Source organism: Pinus tabuliformis, chromosome 1_2 (assembly GCF_031772625.1).
Source record: "Pinus tabuliformis cultivar Carrire ecotype Pingquan chromosome 1_2, CPIR1, whole genome shotgun sequence".
NCBI lineage: Eukaryota > Viridiplantae > Streptophyta > Pinopsida > Pinales > Pinaceae > Pinus > Pinus tabuliformis.
In genome coordinates, this window is record NC_142298.1 from 36545471 (window position 1) to 36555915 (window position 10445).

Consider the following 10445-nt stretch of genomic DNA (forward strand, 5'->3'; position numbering starts at 1 on the left):
TCACAGTAGCATGTGAACGTTGGTTTCACTAATGAAAAATTATTGTTCTGATAATACTGGTTCACCCCCCTCTCAGTATTATTTCCAACATTGTGAGTTGTCATTATGAGTCCCTAGGTATCATTCTAGAAGTAGTTATTTCCATATGTGTGTGAGTTGTTTATGAGTCATAGATCCATCCTCTTCGGATCTTATCATCTAGAAGTCGATGATATAATTCTTATATATGTAACTAATTTATTTGGTCAATAACAAGAGTGTGTGATTTTTTATGTGTAAATATCTATTAGCTCTCTTTCAAATTTCTATCATGGTATCAGAGCTAGTTCAACCCTGACTCTCTCAAGAGAGGGGTTGTGATCATGGAATGTTGAGCAATGTTAATTTTTTGTACATAGAGTAACCTTAGGTGACATATTCCTGTGTGAGAGGGTAAATAGTTGAATTTATTTTGTGTGAGTGATTTTGAATGTGTGTTTGTACGTGTGTGAGTTAAAAGAGTTAGTTGCTTGTACACAAATAAGATCAGAGGCAAGTGATAGGAAAAAAGGCACGAGCATGCTGGAATCATATTTATCGCTGTCGTATTGTGAATTCGAAGTCAAAGAAAAAAAGGTGGGGCAAGAAGGTTTTTCACAACTATTCGATGCATGTATCTCTGTTAATTGTTGGCCATATCGCATTTGTTGGAGAGTTGAGTGTATGCTTCTTGTTATGCTGAATGAGAATCACAACACCAAATATTATTTGACACAGAATTATCCAAGGAATGGTTGGATTTCAACGCTCAGCAAATGATAATTTTTTCTTTCATCTCCCTCAGTTTGTTCCCCTTCACTATGGAGTACGAGCCTTTGACTACACAACAGTCAAAATGGAAGATCACCTGCAAAAATTCTGCACAGGACGCATGGTCGTTTTAAAAAATGAATTTATATTTCTTTACCTGATATCAAGACGAGGTAGTGTATTTTGAAGCTTCACCTAGGTGATATGCCTAATGACTTGATTGAATAAAACTTTGGGGATATGGCACTTGTTATCAAGAAATTTTATAACAAAATCATGGAGGTGAGGTTACTAACCATGAACTACAAATATTGGAAGCATATGTTGGAAACAATAAGAAAGGCCTCCAATCATTCGCATTCTATAGCAAACCATTGTCAGATTAAGGAAATCTTGGCCACAACATATCTCAGTGTCTTCTTCACATGTTTTCCAAGGTTGTCGGGTCAACCATGACTCGGATTCGATCCCATTACCAAAAATTTAGTTTTGTCGGAGCTAATGGCAACAAGGTCTGGAGCTGATGGAAACAAGAATATTCCTTTTGCATGGATCCTGGCAAATGAGATGGGAATATGATATTGTATTCACTGCATGGGAGTCATTGCCTGAAACTATAAACACATGCCAAGGCATAAGTAGAAGCATATATGTGTGGTTTTTTTGTTCGAGAAGTGGTTGGTTGGTTTTTTTGTCAAGGATTGTGTAACCTTGTTGATTTTCCACTTTTAATTAGTTAAATTTGTGTGGGTTTTATATTTAGAGGTGTTTTATTTTCCAAGTGTATTTTGAAAGAATCAAATGATGCAAAACCACAAAGAACAAGTCAACTATTCAACATACTAATGTGACTTGTCTTGCTTTAGGAGCATTAGTCCCAGGTTGTTCTTAATAAGGTCAAGCTAGTGTGAGTCGTCGTGCTCTGGGAGCATCAATATACATTATTTATAAAAGATCAAGTTGTATAATTGTCTACTGAAGACATTCGCTACCCAGAATACTATCCTAGATAACTGATGAAGTCTGTGGAGAGTCGTGGATTCACAGATGGTGGCAATTTCATAGGACAGTTCAGTATCGAGACTAACCTGTTGCATTTCGGGAGTTTGAGAAGCATCAATTCTGGAAAGAACATCAACGATGCTCTAAAGCGGTTATGTCGTAAATGGATCAAGTGGTAAGATCGAAAGTGTGGTGAAGAAAAGAGTGAAAACTGTGAGATTTTAGAGTGGATATGAGTGCTAGTGATGACCATATCAAAAAAATCTCACAAAGATTTATTTATTGTTGTAATGAGTGTTTTCTATATTTTCTACATGTAAGCATTAAGGGAGGGTGTTGGAAGTAATGCTTCAATGAATTGTGAATTGTCATTGTGAGTCCCTAGGTATCATTCTAGAAGTAGTTATTTCCCTATGTGTGTAAGTTTTTTATGAGTCATAGATCCATCTTCGTCGGATCTTATCATCTAAAATTCGGTGCTCTAATTCTCATATATGTAACTACTTTATGTGATCAATAAATAGAGTGCGTGATTTTTTGTGTGTAAATCTCTCTTAGCTCTCTTTCAGATTTCTATCAAGGAAACTATAGTTGGCACCGTGAGTTGTGAGTTGCTGCCACTGGTGGTCATAGCTATCAAAAGTAGAAAACGTTTATTGACGCTAGCCATGGTCACCACAAGTTATGCTTATCTCGATGTATATGATATTCACTTATTAGTAAGAAAGAGAGTAGTTATGGTGTGGAGTAGCAAATCTACATAGCCATAATTTTTATTTTTATAAGTGTGAGTTTAAGTGGAAGATTTTATTTACTACCACCTCTAATAAAACGTATAGTTTTTTACTCATTTAGAAAAAGACAAGAATATGTATAAAATATTAATGAGATACTGTGTTGGATGGGTTAGAAGGATATTCAAATTAAGTATTCAATGAGCTCAAGATTCAATATTTTAAGGATGAACCTATATCAAACCAATATGATGATGTAGCAGCAGCGCCTCTCATTCAATAAGGCTTAGATGAGAGCATTCTTCCCAAAAATACAACAATAATTAGGTCCAAATAAGCTTCAAATATTCTATAGATGGCATACAATGAAGGAGTAGTAGCATCAATCAACATCAAGTGATGTCTCAAAACATTGTGGTTATTTATGAAGTGACTATTGTAACATAGGTAAAATATTTTGATATTGAAGAAATAATTATAAAATTTGTGGAAGATCCTACGAAAACAGAATAAGGTAAGCACAACAAAACATTGTGGTTATTGATGGAGTGACTATTGTAACATAGGTAAAATATTTTGATATTGAAGAAATAATTAGAAAAATTATGGAAGATCCTACAAAAAAAGAAGAAGATAAACACAACATGGAGACTGGAGTGGTTTGAAAAAACCAAATATGATGCAGATGAAGTGTGTATGGAAAAGTTACCATAATTACAACTAAAGGAGCATAGAAATGAAGGAAACTGTCATAACGGTTGTTGTGGTGTGGGAGAGAAGATGGAATAAAATGAAGATGTTATTGATCATATAACATTGGATAAAAATGTTCAAGTAATTGTAACTGAACTATACACAAAGAGATAGATGAAAAAAAAATGAGGAAGTATTGAAAAAAAATATCAATGTAAAGTTAGTGGAAGAAGAAGAAAAAGTACTCAAAACATAAAGTTTAGAGGAAAATGAAGAAACTCTTATAGAATTTAAAACTAAGGACAAAATACACTAGCATGCAAAGGTAAAGAAAGTAAAACAATATTTTTAAGTTGATCTCAATTATTGTGTGCCTAGCCCATACTAGGAACGACAAGCCATTATATTATGAATTTTGTAAAAACATAAAGAAATTGGCAAATGTAAATTTGTAATGGTTAGTGTTGAAATTGTTAGTAGTTGTATGTAACAATTTCTAATTAAGGGCTATTAAGATATTATAGTGTAGCATATAAATTAAATGTTGGTAAATAGTAGATAAGCATCAAAACACTTACAGCATCATACATTCCCCCCCACTTTACCATGGAAATTCTTAACTTGTAAATACTTTTTATTACACTATCATGGGCGTTATCAATACCACATGCCCAATGACAAGTGTTGATATGACATTGTCTTTAATTAATTATTTTAAGATAAATTAATTAAAATATCATAACTAAGTTGGAGATAAATATTAACTCTTGTTATACAAACACTATTATGAATATTCTGACATATTCCATTGATGTTAAATCTCTACCTCCTAAGTAATAATTACTGATAATTAAATTAAAGTTTTGAAAGGTCTATTTTAAAATAGACATGCAAGGCCTATTTTAAAATAGACATGCCTATAAGGTAATTACATTTTATCATTTGAAAAAATTCTAGATAGATACCACTATAATTGTCAAGATTAACTCTTATATTTATTTATGTCTAGTTAAATTTAGATCATTTCATTATAAAAAAAAAATTGTAAAAAACATAAATTTTATAAAATAATTGTAAATATATCTAATTTTAAATACTTCCTAAAATAATTTTTGACAAAATATATATCTATTAAGTATCTTTCCTAAACCATTGAAACATCAGATTTTGATATCCACATGTCGTAGTTTTTTTATTATACTTTTTGCAAAGTTTTTTAAGTGTATGTTTTGGTCAAATTTTTCTCTAGAATCTATTGCAAAGGTTTTCCTAGTACCGAATCCATATACAATAGAAAAAAACTTTCTTAAACCACAAAAATCAATATTTTTCCAAAAGATAATGAATCCAAACACCAAAAATGTTTTCTAAACATGTTGACGGTGTTGGACCCGCCAACATGTCAGGGGATCTCCCCAGTAAGAAGTCCCAACTAGACCTCAAACCATTTAGAGTAGGAGTCCAAGCAGTGGGTAGTACTGTATCGCCTTGACTGCGGTTGTGCACCGAGATAAGTAAGATGTCCTTGTTGGAAGCAAGAGTGTGACCTTGTAGCAAGTCAAGGAAGGTGCATGAAAGGCTCTAACGCATGGAAGGGGAGAAGAGTCTGCCTCTTAGAAGCTTGTGATAGCAAGCATCTTGAAAGGGAATAAACAAGCTGAAACACATCACAATATGGAAAGTGGGATAACTGATGATCCAAAGTGATGAATTATATCAATAACACGCTTCGATAAGATTCATATAAACACATACAGAATAGTCCATACATATGTGTAAATTAGAGCTACATACATCATTAGAGTAACCAGGATAGTCGAACTACAATAACAATATATGCATGAAACTTGTTGGCTCTATTATATTAAAAGAGTGAAAGATCCAATCATACATACAACTATGAGGACCACTAGCCTAGATAGCAGAACGTTACAGTCACTGCTGCCTACTCCTCCAAAGAGATGTACTAGCTCTGCACTATGGAGAAGCCAAGGCTCCTTACAATACACTCCAAGGTTTCTCTAAGTTATACATATCAGAAGCTTGGCTCCCAAAAAGCCTATACAATGAGTTATGAGGTTCTATATATAGAAAATGGTGGGGTGACTGTTGACATTCCCCTTTGTGACTCTTCAACTACCCTCATGACTCTTCAACTTACACATGACTCTTTACATTCTACTATTGACACTTCATCTTTCACTTTATAACCTTTTTACAACAAAATCTTCACATGTACCAATGTGAGACAAAAATGGGTCTGAGTAAGTCATACAAGACATCACTAAGACTCAGAAAATTGTGGGAAGACTAACTCGTCAACATCCTCTTGGTGATCGATGGCAGCGAACTGATGCCAAGCTTGGTAGTCTGTTATGGTGTACGCGTACCCTATGGTGACATCCTTCTAAAAGCGAACTCTTGCCTGCATTGTATTCGGCTACACTGATTTGGCACCTCTATCCAACTTTCCAGATAGCATGTGCATCATGGTCTTGAGTGTAGTCGAACCAGCGACATACTGATGCATAGTGTCTGTGATCATCTGTAAGTATGCAACGCTCGCTATGCGAATCAATTGATCGAAGTACATGTCCAGCTCCAATCGGACATGGTTATTTTCTTTCTCCTCGATGAGTGTGCAAAGGATGGGATCGCATGTGTGTGCAAAATGACATCCATGCTCTTGAACACTTGTGCATGTGAAGCCTGTACGCTGGTGATGACCTGTGAGAGTTCCTCATAGTTCTAGATCTGACTCTAGATGTGTGCCTTCAACTCCATTGCCTTTGGCTAAATAATCTTTGTCAAGTGCAATGGGGTTCCCTTGTACCTCATTTTCCATATCTCCATGTGATCTAGAGTAGTGTGTACGTGTGACAAGATGTGTGCTCTCCTGGCACAACACTGTTGCTAACCATTAAGATGGACAAATGAATTATGCATGGTGATGAACCTGAAGTAAAACTTCTGCATGACTGTCTTGAGGGACGATACTTCATCAAGTATCACTTTCTTCAACTCTTCTCTAGCGAATGTTGTGGCTTTCTCTTCTCCTTGCTTGGCTGGTGTAGCTCCTTAGCCATCTGCTCATTCTCAGCTATCAACAATATAACACTTGAGTTGGTGGCTTCGGCATATGACTTTGTAGCATCGGCCAATGTAGCTGAATGTCTGCACACATTAGACATGATCACTTATTCTTCAAACTACGCAAGAAATACATGAACATACAGAGTGGGAACTCTAGGCGACTACACAACTTTGTGTTGTGACTCATCAAAAGATATGTTGTGCACATTTTCGTCTAGATTGTCCTCAATGATTTCATTGTCTTCTTGATCGCTTGGGACTTGCTCTACTACCAGATTTGGCAAAGTTGGTGGAGTGACCTCTTGGTTATTAGGCATGAGGTCAATGTCCTGGTCTAGCTTTGTCTGGACCACAACCATTTCCATCTCTTCCAACATCTTTTCAATCTCCTGAGCAAAGTCCAACTCCTATGACTACTCACCCTATTTCCTATCTTCCAACTGTTCGGATTAATCATTAACATGTATGGGTGTAGTTTCATCAATGTGTGCATGTTGCGCCTCCTACTATTATTGTGCTTATTGTGCTTCCTTCTACCTTCTGTGCAACTCTTGTTCTTCCCTTAGTTGTCGCTTCAACTACTGCAAATCCTTTTCTGCCTCCTTTAGTTTCTTCTTCTCCCTTTGTCTTTGTATAATCCTTCTGTCGCATTGTCACCTCTTTGCCTCAATCTCCAAAGGTTCTCTTAATACTAGTGGATATTCTTTGAACTTGCAGCTTTGCTTTGCCTATCCACTGTTGGTAACCTTCCTCTTAAATTTGTCAAGCGCAGGTCTACTGCCCTCTCCTGCTGCTGATGTTTCTGCTCTCTGAGATGTTGCTTCGTTATGTGCTGCTAACCACTCTACATCCATTCTGACTAGTTCATTGAGCCTTCAGAAGTTATAGTAGCATCTCCATGGGTCTTCCTCAGACCAATTGTATGCCCCATCGATCCAACGATGATACACTCTCTTATAGTGGTCTTCCAGTAAGCGATGCGGTTCATATGGATTGAAACTTCTGGTGCCAAATTTGAATCTCTTGAATTCCTCCATCTTGGCCTTAGCATGCTTGAGATTCTATATCTCATACAACCTGATATAGAGCAGGCCAACGTGATTTCTTCTTCCTATGTTGTCTTGCTGAAAACCCTATCGAGATGTGGTATGGAACTTCTTGCATGACCATATTATCCATGGAAAACTTCGGTAAAACATGCGGATCCTTCTCCCCACTGTGCATGTGGATGAAGGTGACAAGGGGTGAGGCATAACAATCTTCTATGTTAACTAATGCCTCCATCGTTTCCTGTGACATGCAAGGCAGATCCTGCTCGAAGATCATCCTGTACACCGGGGTGACGAAGCGGTCTGATAAATGTATTATAACTCCATTGAAGTTACACTTGGAGAAAAACCTACAATAGGTGTGCACAGAGGTTTCAAAAGGTGTATATGCCCAACCTAAGCCAGGGAACTGCCGACGGGCACAGATTGCATCAAGTATGTAAGCGGACATGAAGATATTTTCTTACTGACCCTTGGGTAGATGTCGAGCATCTGTTACTTTTCCGTTCAATTGGAGAGCCAACATGTCAAGCCAATTGAAAGGTCTTCCTTCATTCGCCAGCTGATCTAACACAATCACCCAACTCTGCAAGAAGGTCTCTATACTCTTGTGGACGTATAAGTGACATGAAAAGATGACCAAGAGCTTATAAGCTTTCTGTATTATCCTTGTCTTGTACACTTGGTTGGTTGTTGTCCTGAACTTAGATGGGTCTTTCACCTAGCTCTTCAAGATGTCTCTTGATTTTGCATTGTTGTTGGGCCTAGTGAAGGGTGCATCCTTTGTGACCACCAGCTGTGGAATGTTATACAACTCCTGAAATTCCTTCGATCTAGAGGTATAAATTCATGTTCCATTAACACTGCTTAACATCATTGTCTCTAGATCAATATGCGAGACAATCTAGTGGATCATGTATGCACATGGAAACGCGGGATGCTTGCATGCAACCCGATATAAAAGAGACTTGTGTATGTTGACATAGACTTTGAAGTCTTCCAGGTTCTCCTCAAAGGTGCCTAAAAATATATCATTGATGTCCTTTCATTTGATCTTAATCTCCTTGTCTATGAACAACTTAGTGTCTTCATAAATGGGCAAGCTCATAGACACTTGCTTAACCACATCTCCAGTTGCAAACTAAATGGTGTCCTTTGATCCTTCTCTCTTGGAAGCCATTGTACATATACCGTTGAGAGATTGTTGTACACTTGTGATACCTGGAGACAGAGCAACACTCATGACAAGAAAACTATCGGACCAATTGAGAGGTCTTCCATTATTTGCGAGCTAATCCAACACAAACACCCAACTTTACAGGAATGTCTCTGTACTCTCCTGGTCGTATAAGTGACATGCAAAGATAACCATGAGATAATAAGCCTTCCACAGTGTTTGTGTCTTGTACACTTGGTTGATTGTCATCTTGAACTTAGATGGCTCTTTCACCCAGCTCTTCAAGATGTCTCTTGAGTTTTCTCTATTGTTGTGCCTCGTGAAGGGTGCATCTATTATGACCACCAGTTGCGACAAGTGATACATATCCTAAAAGTCCTTTGCCCTGAAGGTAGCAAGTTTTGTTCCACTAACACTGCTCAACACCATTGTCTCTAGATTAGTATACGAGACAATCTAATGGATCATGTCTGTGCATGGAAACGCAGGATACTTGCATGCAACCCGGTACAAGCCAGACTTGTGTATGTTGACATAAACCCTCTAGTCCTCCAGGTTCTCAAAAATGCCTAAAAATATATCATTGATGTCCTACCATTTGATATTGATCTCTTTATCTATCAACATCTTAGTGTCTTCATAGATGGGGCAAGCTCATAGACACTTGCTCGACCATATCTCCAGTTGCACTCTCAATGGTGTCCTTTGAACCTTCTCTCTTGGCAGCCATTGTACCTATACCGCTGAGAGACGGCTATACACATGTGATACCTGGATACATAGAAACACTCATGGAAAGCAAAATCTCAGTTGAAAACCAAAAGCAACTTAAGGACTAACATGCAACACACTTGGGTGATTAACTAGAAGATTTGCGCAATTTTCACTAGGACGCTTGGCAAGGAAAATTTTAAAAGCCCCCCTAAATTTATATTTATAATAAATGGGTGAATGCCCATGCCACATAGGAAAAACGGAAGGCGATTTTATCAATAATATAATATGTATATATAATTTTTTGGCGAATCTCACACTAGATTATATTATCTTGTAAAATCATAGAAAATCATTCACTGAATAATAAAATCTTGTAAGATCGTAAAAAATCTTTCACTGAATAATAAAGACTTTCTAAAAGGCTAACAAAGTTCATAATGAGTATTCTTTGTAATGGCTTCTAGCCTTTTTAAGAAATCCATCAAGAGCCAAAACAAGTATATTATTTATATAGCCCCAAGGGTTAGCTCAACTGGTCGAGTCCTTGTTGTTAAGTACCTCACCAATTGGGAGGTCACGGGGTTAATTCTCCCCGATGCCCTTGGGGTTAGGCCCTGCTAGTCTAACCAATGAGACTTAAAAGATTCCCTTCAGGGTTGATCTACCCATACTTTTCCAAGGGAAAAAAATTATATTATTTATATGGAATATAAAGATATTTCTCATTGAAAGCCAATTACGTTTAATGCAGGTGGTAGGGAGAAATCCTACATGTGACAATGTGTTGAACTCATAATGAGTATTTCTTGTAATGGCTATGAGCCTTGTTGTCTAAGAAATCCCTCGATGAATGAAATGTGTACTCCTCTTATGGAATATAAAGATATTTCTCATGTTAAAAAAAAGGGAGGATATGAAATGGATGATATAATTTAAAATTAATTTATAAATTAATTAATTTTTATAATTTTTTAAATTTTAGTAATATAATATATATAAAATAAAGTGTTTGGATATTTATTATGGATTGATGCCTATGGATATTTACAACTCATTTAATTTATATAGCTCCTATGATTATAAGATATATAAACTTCATACAAATTATTTTATAATTGTATTGTTAACTTAGCTTCTTAACTATAAATTACACCTATCCTTATAAAGGTGGTGAGGAAGAGTGAAGGTGGA